The 18,090-nt window shown below is 34.0% G+C and overlaps 1 long non-coding RNA gene across 1 annotated transcript in view; it reads right to left on the bottom strand.

The window, feature by feature from the left end:
- LOC106717911 overlaps positions 1-18,090 on the bottom strand; it is a 60,374-nt gene that overhangs the window by 996 nt on the left and 41,288 nt on the right. The window lies entirely within an intron of this gene.

Genomic DNA, 18,090 nt, shown 5'->3' with positions numbered 1-18,090 from the left:
CACAGAAATCTCTTTGAAATTAAATATTTTGGATTACTTCCTGTGTTAGGTCAGTCAAACATTTAATAGCTTGACAAATTAAAACTACATTAGTTTGACCATATTGCAACTTAACACAAGAGAGGATTGTAGTTTGTAGTCAATTTTTTTATAATAAAATTTAGCCCTCACGACAGGACTTGTATTAATAATATTGGTTGCACTTATTATTCTGACGGAGCTCGCTCACCGAAAATAAGATTTATAGCTGTAATAACAATGTATAATTTTCACCCGGCGACCCCCATATTCGGACTTAATTATTTGAGTCACGGAATTCGAAAAACCGCCCCGGAAAGCCTCCGGGATCAAAGCTACGCTATCGTTTTTTTTCTTCCGAGTAAATAACGTTCTTATCTTTTATAACTATATTTAGCACTGAAAAAAAAAAATAGGTGAGCAGTGCGGTAAAGCGATAAGCCTTCAATCCGCTTAGAGTGCGTGGGCGTACAGGCCGGGGAATTAGGGTAAAATATATATTCTTAATGATCGCAACTGGTGGCGGTCCCTCCTTGCTTACCGTGGTGGCCAACTAATACGTTTTTTCAACGAATTGTGACGTTTACAAAAATCAAAAAGTACACGAAACCCGCTTGTTTTTTGTCGTAAATTTTAACAAGGCGAAGATTATGTTTTTAAAAAAAAAAATTCTACTTTTTGTAGAAGATTTTTTGAAATGAGATTAGGCCGAAGAGGGTAACAGCTGACATTATTTCTGTTCGAAGAACAGTGAGTTAAGTGCGTGCGTGACGAAAGAAATCGGATAATATTTGATTAATGGTTTTTTGAACATTAAATCTATGAGTGTTATTAATAGATTCTTAACTTTTTATTCTATCTTTAAAAGTATTTCAAATATAATTATTTTATAGTGGTAGTTCAATTTTGTAAATTTTGCTTAAAATAAACGTAAGTGTTAAAGTAAATAATGCATACATCTAAACAATGTTAACAAAAGAGTACAAAAACAAAGGTCATTGTTACAATTTAACAAAGTATAATGATTGTCCGAATTGTGGGCAGTCATTGCAAGCCCGACGCGACACAACGGGCGGGACGGAACCAACCGGTGTCAGTATGGGTGATTAAGCCAATTATCTCTAATTGTGCTGATAAGTGTAATGAGGGAATGTTTTCCCAGATGGGGGATTCAACGTGTCTCCCGTAGGTTACCTTATTTAGTCACAACTGGACGCGGCTGCTTAGCTATTTGTCACGTTTTAGTTGGTTGAAGTATAAAACATTAAAATCTTAGAATTTTTCTTTGCATGAGATTTAAACTATGAGTTTTAAAAAGTTTCATACCTCAGTATGAGGAGGGTCCAGCATTCTTAATTTCATAGTTACGATTTACAACCCATTATGGATTTTGAGTTGTGACGTCAAAGTTCACAGATAGACATAAAAGAAAATAAAAATACTGTCCCATGTATTAATAGCCTGTTACTTAGCGGTTGTTGGGAGGCGTGAAGTCCTTCGTAGAGGACGAGGCGTCGCAATGTCGCGTTGGCAGCGTCACGTCGCCGTCGCTTGCAGATAATCCCCCCCTGTCCCCGCAACGCCCCGACGAGTCCTTTATGGCCCTTACAGTACTCATGAATCATGTTGTACGACTTTGTCTTTGTATGCTTCCTTTATGAGTTATTTATAGAACGCTTGGTGTTAATACTTTATGTCTAAGGCATATTCTTTTAATGATTTTATGGTTTTGGTTCCGAAACTTCATTGATTACACTATTTTCACTACAACATAGTAGTCATTTTTTGTCATCACTTTGAATAAAAACTTTAAAACTCCTTATAGTTCGTTTAAATTAACAATGAGCGCTTCAATTATCGCGATATGACTTAAATCATTTTTTTATATTTTATTGGCACGGCCTTTTACATTCTTATTTGAAACCTATTGTATAATAGTTAACTCCGATTCTTCAAGGGCGGCCAATAAGAAGTAATAAAAACTGCTTCGACTGACTACCACTCTATCGTAAGAGCAACAAGGTTGGAATAAATTGAAGACTTACTTACTACGTACCAATTTAACACTTATGTAGTCTTTCTTTATTGCACAGTTCATCCTTTTTTTTTGTCCTCTGTATTACTATTATATTGTGATTTGTGCCCGTTAGCTTTTTGCTTCTAAATTATTAAGCCATTATGATAAGTCGCTATACAATTTTCTGGTTGGTTACGGGTATTTTTATAAATCGCCATTTTGCGATTGCCCGAAAGATTTTAAAATCGTCAATTTGATACATTTAAACTAAGCTCCAAAAACACTGAATTTCAATTAATTAACAGTGCTTTTTTATTTCTTACAGATTCATTCCATTTTACTCTAATCCATCCTGTTTCAAAATGTTGATTTTGTTGTTTAAGCAATTAAAATCTCAAATATCAAAGCGAGTTTTGGGGGTTAGAAGGTCAGATTTCGCAAATTAGAAGGCGCCTCAAACATTTCATCCAGTCGCAACCATGCCCCCTCCCTTAACCCCTCCCCGAATGATTGCCGGCAGGTCACAGGCGGCCACAAACAAAGCCGCGATGACAGGAACAGTTATCTTCCCGGAATTCCGAATGCCGCTCCTGAATTGTTGTCCTATCAACGATGTGACTAATTCGCTGCGCAACCGACAATTATCAATATTGTATACGTCACCAGAAAATATTTACAGCATAATTTTAGAACAATATAGTAATTTACAATATTCTAAGTCTCATTTTTAATTGAAATATTTGCAGACATAAAAATGCAATGAACTATTACGGTGATAATTCGAAAACCCAACTCGAATACTAAGAAATCGAAAAGAGCTTAACACAAACTCTATGGTTCAGGTTCTATGACAACAACATGTATCTTTTTATATAGAGTTTATAAATAAAGTTATGTGAATTTTCACTATATACAAAGTGAAATGACATCCTACAATAATGACTTGCACGGACGGTCTTCTCGTGCGACTTTCCATTTGTACGTAGACCAATTATACACCCGCACGCTTTCACCTTATTTGATATTTTTTCTCAATAAAACAATAAAAGTTTATTTGTGCAATCAAATTAATCGTAGCTATTGTGCAAGCCATTCAACAAACTAAAACGCTTTCATGTTTTTGTTTTATTTTTTGTTTTGTGGAATGATGTCTTTGTCTGGATATTTAGGACTTTTTCATTTAGATTTCTTTCTACACAGTAGACCGTTTCAAGAATTTGAATAATGTTGTAATCATCTAGAATGTTATGTAAAACATTAAATAAAACAATCGCTTAGGCTTACAAGACTAGGTCAGATATAATCTGAATCGCATTCAGTCTGCGGACATGCCCCTATGTCGCCGCTGTCGCAGTTGGCACATACTTTGGCTGTGTTTGATAAATGGCGTCGTTCATTGCCTACATAATAAGTACACAATGAACCTGCTCGAATGTATCCGAGATGTTATTGTAAAATGTGCACGGAGCACCGTGACCGCATGATTACTGTATAAAGCTCAACCTACGAGGTGGGATAGCAATAGGTTATTCAGCAGTTTTTGCTCCTGTCGTCGGCACATTTGTATGCGATTCGGTACGGCGGTGCCGCCGCCGGCTAGATTAGCGGCTCTATCGCTACATGTACTGTAATTAAAGTTTTTGAGTCATTCTGCACTATCATCACATAGTGCGAGGTTCATTTAAACTATACTATAGCCTGTGACGAAGTTACGTAGGCGATGATTACGGATATTTATCGACTATCTTCTTTTACGTCAACGCGTACATGATCATAAAAGTTTTAATTTGTAAGATATTAATACAAGACCTGAGATATATTTGACTCACATTCGTAGCTCTTAAGTATTTATTATTTATTGTATATACAGCCCTTTTGCCCTAGTTTTAAAAATTTTACTGCTTTTTAAATTGTAAATGGATATTGTTATTGTATATGATTTTAGTTGAAAATTTTAAATGTACATAGATATCTAGTTGTAATATTTTATGGTTTATTTATATTTAGTAATTTATGTTTTTAAATAGAGCTAAGACACGAATGTGATATTAATTTAAGTTTTATGTATATTGTTTTTAAAATTATAAATAAAGAAAATAAAGAAATCCGCACCCCAGGTCCCTGACCTTGCCTATGTTAGGGGAACGAGAGGGCGGCATAGCACCGCCCATAAAAAAAAACATATTAATACACCGAAATTACTACTTGTGTATTAAAATTCTATTTTCCTTCTTGGTTTATTGAACGCAAACTTCTAATTAAAATGTTTCTGCATTCTTTTCTGATAGTTTTGCAGAAAGCAACTGTCAAGTACGTGCGCAGTGAGGCCGATGCAGTGCAAGAGTGGCACACGCGTGACGTAGCGTCGCGCACGCACACACGAGCGGTGCGCGGCGCAGTGCGATGCGGCGCGGCTATGTGTGTCATCTCCGGCGGCGGAGGAATGCGGCCGCGTCCTTCGCACGGCGGCGCGCCGATTCATTTGCACACAAGCGCACACGCCGTGCCACACCAACACATGTTTTATAGCTTCCCAATTTATCATTTAGATATCAACATTTGGTTTTATAGCTTTTGTCGATCCGATCGTTTACTGCCCTGTTGTATATCGCTCACAAGCTGCCCAGTTGTTTTGCTTCGTATGTTCGCACTTTCTTACGTTTCATTAGCAAATTTCAATGTTTTCAAAGTTGTTTTTTTTTTTAATTTTTGAATATGGACACATTTATCTTTTATAACGATCACTGTTAAAGTGACATGGGTAAAATCTTTAGCCATATAACTCCAAAATTCACTGATATGGAAAACATTCAATTATTATAAGATTGGGAATTCAACACAAGACCACGAGTGACACAGTAAATTGAAACAACTTTTAAATTACAGGGTTATTTGTAATACTTGACTTGAAGGTCGTTGCATCCACGCTTATACTGAGGTTGACCTTGATAGTTCAAAAACGGGAATAAAATCGTTTTCATTAAGAATGATTTACAGGCTAATTTAACGCATGATGTCTTCGAGTCATTGCCATTTGAGATTTAAGAGAATACGGTAAATGAAGCGAGGCGAATTGTATTATCATCAATATAAGGGAGGTCGTTGAACTGTGCAGTCTCGTGTGATCTATGTATGGTGGCGTAGCGGCGCGGGCGATGTTTCCGTAGAGAGCGGGACGTCTCTACCATCGTATGCAAAGTACATTGCGGCGCGGTAATGAGATTTATTTCGCGACCGTGTTCTGGAAGCGGCGACAGAAACGAGTCCGGCGATCATTTAAATGGGAATGTTACATTGCTCGCAGCAATAAAAATTCCGCCTATGTACTTCACACGTTCAGTTATACGAGTGAGTACGTGAGTAGCGTTAGTTAATGTGCATATAAAGTTCAAATTTTTTGAATAGAATAAGAATAGTTTTTATAGTGCATATAACCGGGAACTTCTCAACTTAAATTTTTTTTATGAGTCTAGCTAGACGTATAATTTTTAAACCTTTATTAGTGTGGGAAGTGTCTGTCGCTATTTCTGAGAGAGACGACGAAAGCGAATTTCGGTGTTAAATTTGTCAGTTTTCTACATATTTTATAGATCTACGAATTAAGGACTATGGACAATATAATCTATATTGGGCATACCTTAACAATATGCGCTTATTTTTAATTTATTTGCATCCTAATAATGTATTATATTACTTTTTATAAAAAGCATTCATAAGTTTCATAAATCTCTGCGAAATGCACAGTTTCGTTTAAATAAATCGTAGCGGATTATAAGCCATCTCTCAGAAAATTTATACATATATTCGTCTTTTTATTCAACAAGGCAAATGTCCTTAAATTGCAACAAGTTTTACATTCACCTTCCGCATATTTTGACGTAATGTGGTTCTGCATGCGTGTGATCTTTAAAACATTTATTCCAATATCGTATAACCATTAAAGCTTGAGAATGAATAAAACGGATAAAAAAATATTAACATTCTTTTGTTTGTTAATTTTTGTACTTATGTGCTCAATAAAATGAATTATATTTTTGGTTTTTAAAAATTGTTTATGTTAATTATGTAGGGACCAATATACAAGTACATATTGCCGTTCTATCGTCCAATTGTTGGGCTCCAAACCTGTCGTTAATTTCAGTCTCTTAAGAAAAATCAGGGATAATAATAGAGTTGTTTACAGCAGTGAAAATTTCGATTAAAAAGAATATCGTCAATGATTTGTCAGTGAAGTTATTCCAGTCGATCGAAATCATGCAGTGCATGATTTCTAGTATGGGCTTAAATTTTTTCAGTTGTAATCCAGCGCTGATTAAACCGCTGGACTAGAATAATGTAAAAAACAACTGCAATGAAGTTATGTTTGTTAAGTACATGTGCTAAATTTCATAATTGTTTTTGTTGTTTTCTAAGTGTGCAGTCGGCCTACACGTGCTCTGCCCACTTTATTATAGATTTTGCAATCTGTTAAGATAGTCACGCTAGCAATTAGTCATGTACAAGACATTGCCCTCATGATCTTACAGATATGTGCTCCTTGGTATGACTTCGCATGTGCAAGATACGTGAATCATCGGTCATTAACTGTAAATGTGTTTACGAAATAGTTTTACAATCGATGAAATACATAGGTGTGTGTGTACAAGTTACTTGAGATATGATTTATTATAATTATAACGAAAGAAGTAATATAAAAAAAACAACAATTTCTACTTTAGCTAATAAAGAAAATAATCATTTGAATTTGCGACTTTATTTGTACGAAACAAACTATAGCATCAAGTTATAATACATATACAATAAAACCAATAAAATTCTAAATATGTCACATTTGAACCTACATGATTTAAAAAATATTGTTACGAATTGGCTTAATCAACTAGAATATGATGAAGTAGAAATGTTACTTAACGCACCATAACAGACACATTCAGAAACAAAATAGACCAAAATACTCACACTACTAGTTCCACGCATACACTTTCATGCACTTGCAGTTTAAACGCACACAACACAACACAACAAACACGCGCGCATTAACACTTAAAAGCAAACACACATGCAATGTATTAGTCTAAGTCACAACGAAATGTAACAGAATAAAAATGTATAAAATTTCATATGTTATGGAAGAACGGGGCATCCTGACACAAGTATGTACTTACTTAAAAGGGTGCCTCAACCTAAAATTTGTTTGTAATAATTGTGTTTTGAAATAAATAAAATTTATTATTATTATTATTATTTAGTCCGAATTCGATATGTTTTCATTCGCAACAAGAAAGAAATCCGTTCAAAATCCTGCAAATATATTTGACGTATATTTAACACGAACTTTCTACCTATTAGAACCTTGTATTATTAAAGCCTAAGACAGTAGCTGAACTTCACAAAACGGATATGTAGATGTTGGTGGGCGTTATTAAACACCTCGGTTTTCACGTTTGCCCCCTTATCCTATATAAAAAACGGATAAAATTGCTGCTCTAGATTTGGAAACCAAGTTCAATAAAATGACCCAACTTTAAATCAAGTAATTTAAGTTGTAATAACAAGGTATCTATTTCCGATAAATGTCGCAAACAACAGTGCTGTTGAACAATTAATTTATGTTTTAGTGGGCGGTGCAGCGCGCGGCCTCTACTGGTCTGTTTCTGATTAGGTTTATAACTTCGCTCATTTGTTTTTGGAACATTTAAGCTCGTAAACAATTAATGTTTTTTTTTGTGACTGAGTAGTTTGTCTGACACTGTTTGCCTTGAAGAGGCATTTACAGGTTAAGAAGAATTTACAATTGACAACAGATCTTTGAAGCAAAGTTGTTGAATGTATTTAGAAAAGGAAAAAAAACAGTAGATGCTCATTTTTACACTCGTACGTATGTTGCAGTCCTTATTATATAGTCTAAAATAATGTTCATATTTTAGGGCGTCATTATTTATTCAAAACTCGATGCACAATACGAGGTTAAAACAATCGTGTAGAGATTAGTCATTTGATATAGGGTCATACATTACTTGCAGTATTCGTCAATTGTTCGTATACGCCAGCAAAGGTCTCGAACAGAAAGGAAGCGATGTAATCCCCAGCAATTGGGATTACGAACGCACTAAAAGCGTTACAATAGATAACATTTGCAGGGTCACATCACAATGGACGGAATAACAATAGCTATGTAAGCTGAAATGTGACGCATATAGTTATCGATTTCTAATCATACGCCCCCGCCTCGCTTTCTGTCGGACGATTGTGGCTGTCATACTTTGTTGCCATATGTAGGATAATTTTCGTCATGTTTTATGTATGAGGGTTAGACTCGTAAGTTCAGATTGAATGTGAATAAAATTCACAATACTACGGGTAAAGCATGCTTGTCAACAGCAGATGTGAAATGCTTTATTTTAACACATTGCATGCAGCAAACGTAATATTACGTTTGTGACAGTCTGATAGTAGTGGCTTAATTTTGTAGTACCTTCATGTATATTTTCTCGATTTTTGACAGTGGGTTAATGTGTAATGTTCTAAGGATATGATTCGATAATCAGATTGGAAAACACACACGCGACAAACATAACTTTTCTGATATCATTCGGGTATTTAGGTGTATAATATTTATAAGGCGTAATACTAAAACATGATTCTTTAGATTGTTAAAGGTAAATAAGATTTGAAACGGCTTTATAACATCTACGTTAATTTTCATTTATGATTTAACACTTTCTTCGGGCAATAATAAATCAATTCTCGCAAAAATACTTTATGTTTAAAACTTATAAATGTATTTATTAAACACATACCACATATGAAGCATCTCTTTGCAGTTACTCGATCGGTCTGACGTTGATCGATTCTAAATATAGATAGTAAACAAGACTGAACACAGTTAAGTGTTTGTCGGAATTTAACAGGTTTGTTATTGGTACATTTGGTAATGTTTCCGCACATCTATTGTTCAATAGGTAACATTATAGATACGAATACTGTTACCATGAATATCTCGGTTCTAATTTTAATAACTCTAAAATTCTTAAGTTATGGATGTATCTAGGATGGAACTATTAGTTTAGGATCCCAATGTTTTTTAAAACAAATTCCTGTAACCACAACATTTGGTTGGCAATCCACAGGAGCTTTGATGAAAACTCAATCCAAGGAACTTTAACTAAATTGAGATCGCGCTATTAAGGTTAATAGACTTAACAGGTTAACTCGTGATAAACGAAATATAGTTTGAAAGATACTCAAATAAATTAAATATATTTTATAACTATGTAGGTAATCATATCCGCTTTTGAGATAATATATTGGAACATGTTTTACTATCATTAAATGGTTACGTAAACATCGCCTTAGTGTAGATATTTCATACATAATACTAAGGGATGCCTTAAGTTTCTATTTAACGACTATGAGTATCATTAATTAAATATAAGCTTATTTTTTAATTCAAAGCATCTCTTTCGTTTTAAAAAAAAATATAAGTATATTTGATGTTAATCCCGTTTACCGTTTCTGATTGGAACGGTATTTGTTAAGCAAATATAAGCGGATTTGAACGACGGCGACGAGTTTAAATTATGTGTTATTGGAAATGAATGGCGGGGGGTCCGTTTGGGCGAGCGAACACGCGACGTATTGCTGTATGTGTGTACATATTTGTATTGCTGCTAAAGTAAGTTTGTTTTAAGCAAATGCGATACGAGACCAACATACAAAATGATTCTCTAATTTCTAATTAATGTTGATGATTTGAAAGTAACCAACGAAAAAGAAGAAAAATTTCGTTCCTATACTATAAAAGGCGAAAATAATTTTATTAGATTTACATAGGTCAAGTAAAGCAACCGTTAATTACGTTCGGAGTTTACATAAATAACAACAATGAAATTAAGTTTATTCAAAGCACTTTAGGTAAGAGTCTGTTGCGTGCTTTTACATTTCGATAACAACCTGTAGGGGTAAATCAGACTAGACGGGGGTTTAGGGCGGGGGTGACGGGGCGGAGGAGGAAAGGGCCCTTGATTGATGACGTGGGGGTGCATTATGCAGCCGCCATTGTCCAAACACTCGCCAGTCGCCACGCAACTGGACGCACACGACCAACGGTCAATCGTTGCAACGCGTTTATCAAATAGACTCTATAAAAATATACGAGATAGCTGATTTGACGATATGTCATGTCTATGAGAGTTATTTATTCAACTTCTAGTAGCTGTTTTGTTTACCTACACTATTCATATCTTATTAAATCCTCAATCTAGTTGTATAAATAACACTCAAAAGTGCTAGACTGTGCTAAATAAAATAACGATTTTGAAAAGGTTTTAGATCTTTTCATGTAATGTTTATTCATAGGAGACAGCGCATTCTTGCATTGAATGGTTTTTCTCTGCAATTGAACCACCATGTAGATAAATTGTCGTCGATTTATTGATTAATCATTGTGTCATTCGATCGTCAGTCGTCAGAGCGAACTGGTCGCGACATTATTCAATTAAAATTCTTTTTTTGTAATGCAATTGAGACGTTATTGAATTTAAAACCGGATTTCCAATTATCTCGCGCGTTAATAGCATTGCTGTTTAATCGATAATACCAAATTAAACGGCATTGTTTCACGCGCCGCCGTTCTACGAATAAAATTATTTAGTATGACATCCCATTCATGCAAAAATTTATTATTATGCATTGAACCAACAAACCGAGATTGATTCTTTTAATGTATATGTATAAAAGCAAAATTAAAACACTTCATAAACCAAATTAAATCCGTTATGACAAACACTATGAACTGATATTTGAGGTCTAGCTGATATGAGGTAAATTACAAAATTTTACAAACGTAACGTATGATAGAAGTGCATAAAAACGCACGCAATATTACCAACAAGAAAGTAATTTGTCAAAACAAAAGGTACATATGATTGAAACAACAAACGTTTTTCAAACAAAAGAGGTACAATTATTGGTCCTTGAAAACAAGAGCGACGAACAAACAGTAACAAATGAACTGTAAGATGTATTTCTCTGGAGGCCGAAGTAACGTCACCAAACAACTCGGAAAATAACTACGTTCCCTGAGGCGGGCTCACTCAATCAGCTGCGATTCAGGATTTCGAAGTTCGTTTACGAAACCGGGATGAGCGGAGGCAAATAAGGCAAAGCGAGGGAAGTGCTTGTTTTAATCGTTTTGTATGCTACGTTACCTCACGCCTCCAGCAGTGCTGCCTTTGACATTGTATTTAACGTATGCTGGGTTTAAAATTAAAAATAAAACACATAAACTGTCAGTTAAGTATGATCGAATCACGATAAATAACAAATTTTAAAACAATCAAACATCAATTATTATAATAATAAAACAATTGAAATTATCTAACTTTTTTTGATGATGAAATATAGGAAATAAAAAAAAATTACTAAAATACTGGCCGTTTAGACAGGTTGTAATAAAAAAAAACATAATTCAAAACAGGCCCGGTCGCGATCATATATTAAGATGAATTTAAATACAGAACAATGGATTTGAATTGCAAATGGTGAAACCGACATTCCAATCATACGGGTATTTAGATCGCAATACGCCATTCCTTCCCGAATACGATGACACGGTTCCAATTAGACCGGGCGATAGCGAATATTAAACTACAGAATCTATTACACCACTGCTGTTGATCTTCGATTTATTTAGGCGATCAGTTATTTAGTTTAAAACGGTTCAAGTTTACTTGGTCAATATTACCCATGGTTGGGTGTCGAAAATAAGCGTTCATTATCTTAATACATCTTAATTTATTTAAAATCAGATAATGAATGTTAATTTCAGAAGAACTACTAGCACTCAAATAATTTCTTCTGTTGCACTTAGTATTTTAGATTCGAAACTTTAGATAAAACCTTCTGAAAAAAACATTCTTAGACTAAATTTAACGAAGACAATTCTAGAATGATTTCAATATAAAGTAATATTAAGCCCGCAGTATAATTTATCCATTTATCTCCCTACATAGTTTAAAGCCGTAAGTCAACACTAATCTCATTGGTGCAATCTGGGCAGATGTTATTCGAATTATGGGAGCGAGCAGTTGCGGAATCATTTACCGCAACATTGTAAGTTAACTCGGTAACTTAAGAACTATCATATCATTTTGATTTAAAATGTACTAGCGTTTTATTTGTCTTAATAAATGTAAAATTAAAGATTTATTGCAACAAAGAAATATCGACGAAAACTAAATTGAGATAATGGAAAAGTCTCCTACAAAAATAATTTTCCGTCATTGTAATGTTTTCGACCTTGGGATATTCCACAATAGTTCTAGACAGAATTCGTATAAGTGCTGAATTTATTTATATAATCTACTTAAACACAGCAATAATTTATCCAATCAAGACACAGCCAAAACAGTAAGAAAGTGTTGGCACTTCAGCAGAAATAAATGTTGCCATACAAATATTTTTCTCAAAGAAATATCGCTGTATTTGGTAGAATTTTCGTCTAGACAGACTTAACACATTAAATACTGTGGAAGTTTCTTTCGGGCATGAGTATATTGTATATTATTTCTGCGCCAGTTAATAAATCAAGAACAATACTGGTCTTTTCTGTTTCTTTATTCTCTACACGAATACGCATTTAAAAATGCTGTGAATATTTAAAGTTTCTTTTAATACTTATTCAATACATAAAATCTGGTACCTTCAATCAATACAGTTCAAAAATATATTATCAATAACCAGTCTATGCTATTCTAGAATTTAAGGCAAATAGAATCTACTTTTATTGTTTTATTTTAGGTGATTTCGGCCGCAGACTAACCTATATAGTAAAATCATTCATCAATTTGCATAGCGCTTTGAATACTCCTTTTATTCTGCACTATTTTAACTCTTAAGTTCATTAGCTCCAAAAGAGGTTGATTTTTAATAATTCGGTTCTTTCACATGCATTGAGAGATGGTTGAGCTAAAGATGACATCAAAAATGTCATATACTATTCTGTAAATACAACGTGTTTTTTTATTGCATTGTCATTGTTTTGTAAAAATGTTAAAGACTTCTGTTAATAATAACGCAATTTATGATGATAACGAAATATATTTTTCGCAAGTATTAATTTTAAGTTATTCACAGTCTACACAAAAATATATTTTGTCGCCGTGTATATATGTATTTTAAATGCATTTGCATATGAAACGTGTAAGTCAATACAAAAGATGGCAGGTGTAATATAAAAGCCAGCTTTAGACACACGGTACAGCCATTTAGGTGGCAAATATTTATGCAATTTTCCTTCGCTGTGACGTCGATACGTGGAACATGTGCGATGAATGTGTTCAAAGACAATACAAGCTATTTAGTAAACTAATAGTATTGTAAGTAATATCCTTAACCTATAAGAAATTAGTACCAAGTATTAAACAAGTACAGATTCTGTATAAAATTAACGATCATTAGAATAATGGTAATCTCATATTGGTTTTATCCATGTAAATTGTTTGTATGTATAGGCAGAGCGGAATTTAAAAAAAAAACTAAGTAGCCTGTGTTCTTCGAGACTATGTTCTAAACGTATCCCTAATTGTTCTGGAGATAACTTCTAACGAACATGCAACCGAATATCCAAACTTTCGCATTTATAACATTAGTAAGATATTTATATATTCAAATAAGATTTTGAAAATAAATTTAATTAAAAAAAGTGACACAAAAAGTGATTAACTGACTAAATATTAAAGAATATTAATTTATTTTTGCATTGCCAGCTTCTTAAATATCTTAATATTTACTTAATAAATTTAATATTTAATAATAAGAAAACAATTAAGTTTATTATTGAACATGCACGATAGTTACACGGATGTGGTTAAATCATGATATTTCTAAAGAAGTGAAGCGGTGACTTCTGCGAAATTACTGCGCGGTGTAATAGGAAGTGTACATTACAGTAATCAAACAAGACAAGTCTGAAAGATTAAACTAAACATAACAAAGGAAAATACAGTTTATCACTCTTTATTATAACGCTTGAAATTTGTTTTTAATTAGTAGTTTTTTTTTTAATTAAAATATTGTTTGTAACACAAAGAAATAATTTTTCCAATTAATAAAAGTCTTGGACTTGATCTCAAAAGAATGAGATAAAACTTCGTATATTTTCTTTCATTTCCGTTTTAATCTCTTAAACCTAGACCGAAGCTAGACATTTGAAAATGTGTGCAATACCTACAATTTGTTAAGCCATTGAACTTTTAAGGAAGGTAACGACTAGACAGGAGGGTTCGAAGCTTGAGTTGTCTAGAAATAAGTTCGACTAATCGTTGGTTTCTGAAAACAAAATCTCTGTATAAAATGTATCGTCATCCCTGTCATTATCTTTGACAAAACAGAGATAACAATAAAGTTTAAACATGAATCTCTTTCTCAGAAACCTACGATAAAAGGCGTTTTGACAAAGTCTTAACATAATTTTAGGACTTTCGAAGTTTGCAATACCTACCGCCGCAGGCCGCAGACTGAAATCTGAACTGTTGCAGACGAAATGCATTAATATGTAATTGAATGAGGTATTGTGTTGCAGTTGGGCCCAGTTTGGGCGGGAGCGGCCTCGGAGCGGTCGTCGCACCCGCCCCCGCCCCCGACCCTATAAATACATCGTCACAAGACAAATGCATTCCGCATTAAACATATTTTTAACCTATAACATTTAAGGAGTAATGAACGACACTGATTCATCTTGACGCCTCGCAGACGTAAAATTTTCATTCTTCCGACACGTTCCGGAAAGGAATTTCCATATTTAATTTGGAAACTATAATTTCTTAAGTAATTATGCCACATTTATCTTAAGTAAACAACAATTTAATTCCAGTACAATATTTACTCTACACAATTATTATTTTTTCAATTGATAATATTCTGCATTTTCCGATATCTTTCAATTCTAAATGTTTCCAATGAATTATTTGTTCCTTTTATAAAAGACCCTTGTGTCTACTAATGAGATATACAATAGACCGAGTGGAGAGCGATCCGCGATACCTTATTGAGTCCAAGCACGCTTCCATCTAAATCAATCCAATTAATTAAGCGCTCGAGTTTAAAAGGAAAAATAAGCCGGAGAAAGGAAAACAATTAATTCATCCATTTCCCGCAATTAACAAGGGACTGACACGAATTACTGAAGCATCTGTGGGCAATCAGTGCCGGCCTACACCGCGGCCCCGGAAACCGCGCTTCCTCGCCCCCCGCCGGCCGTAATCGTCTTGCGCCATTGCCCCGACATCCTTTGTTGTCTTCCAAATTCAAACAGTAAATAAAATACATCGCGAATTTCTTATTTTGCCTCATCTCTCTTGTACTATTCAATAAGGTGAAGTACCCGGTTTTTGATTTGGCTTCGCGCACAAGCGTACTCTTCTGCCTGACGTGCCACATCAAATATCGGGTTCTAAATTTTAAATTTCACGGTGGTATTTAAACATCAGTACTATAATTGATTGAGGAATTGTTAGACACTTACCGACAAATTAGAAACGGCCGCAACGCGTAGATATCGTTGATTAATCAAATTTCTTACACATTTCTATCAGAGGCTTCTTAGGCTAGAGGCTTCTGGTAGTAATTGTAGACAATTACTACGTATTTTTATTATATTTTACTTCTAATACTATATTCGTAAGTATAGTTTTATATTGCTATCGAGAGTTACGTCTCCGTGAACGTATTTCCATTTAAGATCGATTCTTATTACGCTAGTCAATTAACTATATTGGGTTAATATACCCTAACGGTTACCTTTTACCCGAACATTACTTCGCGATATCATCATGACTGGGCGTTTAAGCAGCGATAGCGAGAGATTTTGATGTAAAAGTCTTTGTAAGCGTTCAATAGATAGGCTTTTAAAGTTTTAATGTTCAACGTGACAGTACCTATAATAAAAAGAATCGCTCAATTTCAAAGAAATCTACGAAGTACAGTTGCGCACACCATACATATGGCTATGGTAAATTACAAACCTTATATCGATGGAGAGTTTGTTTTAATGTTTTTGCAGTTGATTGTACTTGACAGTGTATCGAGGAAAGTCGCGTACCGCGAAACCGTTTTTGCCGTCAAGCCTGTGTACAAACAATTGTTTAATTGTCACAGGAATTCCAAACACTGTAGCCGACTAAAGAAAATATTTCCACCCTCATACCTTTTATGAAAAGCTACGGGGTTTTTAAGAACTTTTAAATTAATTGTAGAAATTTACAATGATTGGATTACCGGTAAAAATAAAACTTCTATGGATGAAATAAATGAATAAGTAAGCTACAACATTACATTGTTTTAATTTGATAAAGGTAACATATGAAATTATGCAATGTATTCTGATTTCGTAATAGCGAGAATTGAAAGCTGAATAAATAAATAAATATTAAACTGTAAACGAAAAACCAGAGAGATAATCGAAACTCAGAGCAGATGTTGCGTACGGCACACCGACAATGTTGGGATAAACCGAGCGATGGTTTGTGTCGGACAATTTGTTTAATTTTCAACAGCGCGGGACGTACTTTTAGCACGTACTGAAATCTGGTTAAACATGTGAATGCCGCTTATGGATATGCACTACACAAATATAATATTTATACTTGTTTTACATAATTTTATTGACTGACAACAGTTGTGAAATATTTTTTACAGATGTATAATGCATTTTTCAATATGACTGATATTGACCAGTGAGGATTTGTATTCTTTCCACGAATATCATGTAGTCAGTGAAAAATAATCACAAACGTATGTGAACTTACTTTTGTTCTTTTGTGTTTTAGAAATTGAATCCTGAAATAAATCCGTAGCAAAGAGTAACAAAAACGGTGTTTCAGTACGACACTGAATACATTATTTATGTTACTAAAAACGTCTACGTGAATTTTGTATTTATTTGAGTAGTATTTATTTTGTTATTGAAAGATTTATGTTCGCCGGCTGTTCGGAGATTATTTCTTGCGAATTCGCAGCAAGCGGTGTCATTTCGTCTGAATATTCATTAAAGGCTGTGTTAATACTCCATCTGCTTAGTCAGCATTCGTATTCGCATTTTTGAATACTACGATTACTAGAGAAATAAATTCGAAAATGCGTTATCATTTTTAAAAACATATAATGATGCTAGAATTTAAATGGTGATAGAAATCGTTTAACAACTTTATAATTTGACGTAGGTACATTCTTTGTATACTAATTCTGGTGTCGGTGTTTATTATTATTATTTATTATTTTATTTGATAATATTTTTAAGTTGGTCTAAAGTTTAAAATCTAGTTGATATTTAAGAATAAATGTGTAGAAAATAATATATATACAGCATAAAACAAACACTATTGTAATTGCCGTACACTGATTGTGACGCTCTATTTCAAACAAAGTTATGTTAATGTAACTGCATGCTCGTATATTATCATAACCTTTGCAGCTAATAGCCATTATGAACATCACATTAGCAGTATGTGCCAGACAGTAGGGAAGAATTTCAGAATAACTTGTTATAACAAAAATATATACTTAGTCTATTTATTTTTGTTAAATATTTACTTTACTTAAAGGAGTATTTGCAAGCGATTAGGAACGAAAAACAAACACCGCATTAACTTTGAAACGTTGGGATTAGTTCACAGTACCGCTCTTTAGCTAGCGCTGAAACAAAACTTAAATCGTCTGGCTAAGGCCGGAAGAAAACTGTGGCGGAAACCGTAGTCCATTTTAAGTAAAATATTAAGAGCTCTAGGATTTGTTCCTGTACTACCGCTTTAATATTAGACGAAGCGGTCGAGGTTACGTCCGCTTCTTAATTGAGAAGTGATGCTTCGCGAAGCGCTAAGGGCAGTTTAAAAATATTAAATCGGCCCGCGGCTCGTCTCCCTGTCGGACTAAACGTTTATTGCGAGGTCCAATGTTAACGTCCATAAATTTAACGCTTACAATGGACCTATAAAACGCTGCTATAATTCTATATCCCGTTGTTTTTACGGATTTGGAAGAAATATTTATATTGCAAT

The sequence above is a fragment of the Papilio machaon genome, chromosome 13 (assembly GCF_912999745.1).
Source record: "Papilio machaon chromosome 13, ilPapMach1.1, whole genome shotgun sequence".
NCBI classification, from domain to species: Eukaryota; Metazoa; Arthropoda; class Insecta; order Lepidoptera; family Papilionidae; genus Papilio; species Papilio machaon.
Note: the sequence above shows the minus strand (reverse complement) of the source record. Positions and strands in the feature narration are given on the sequence as shown.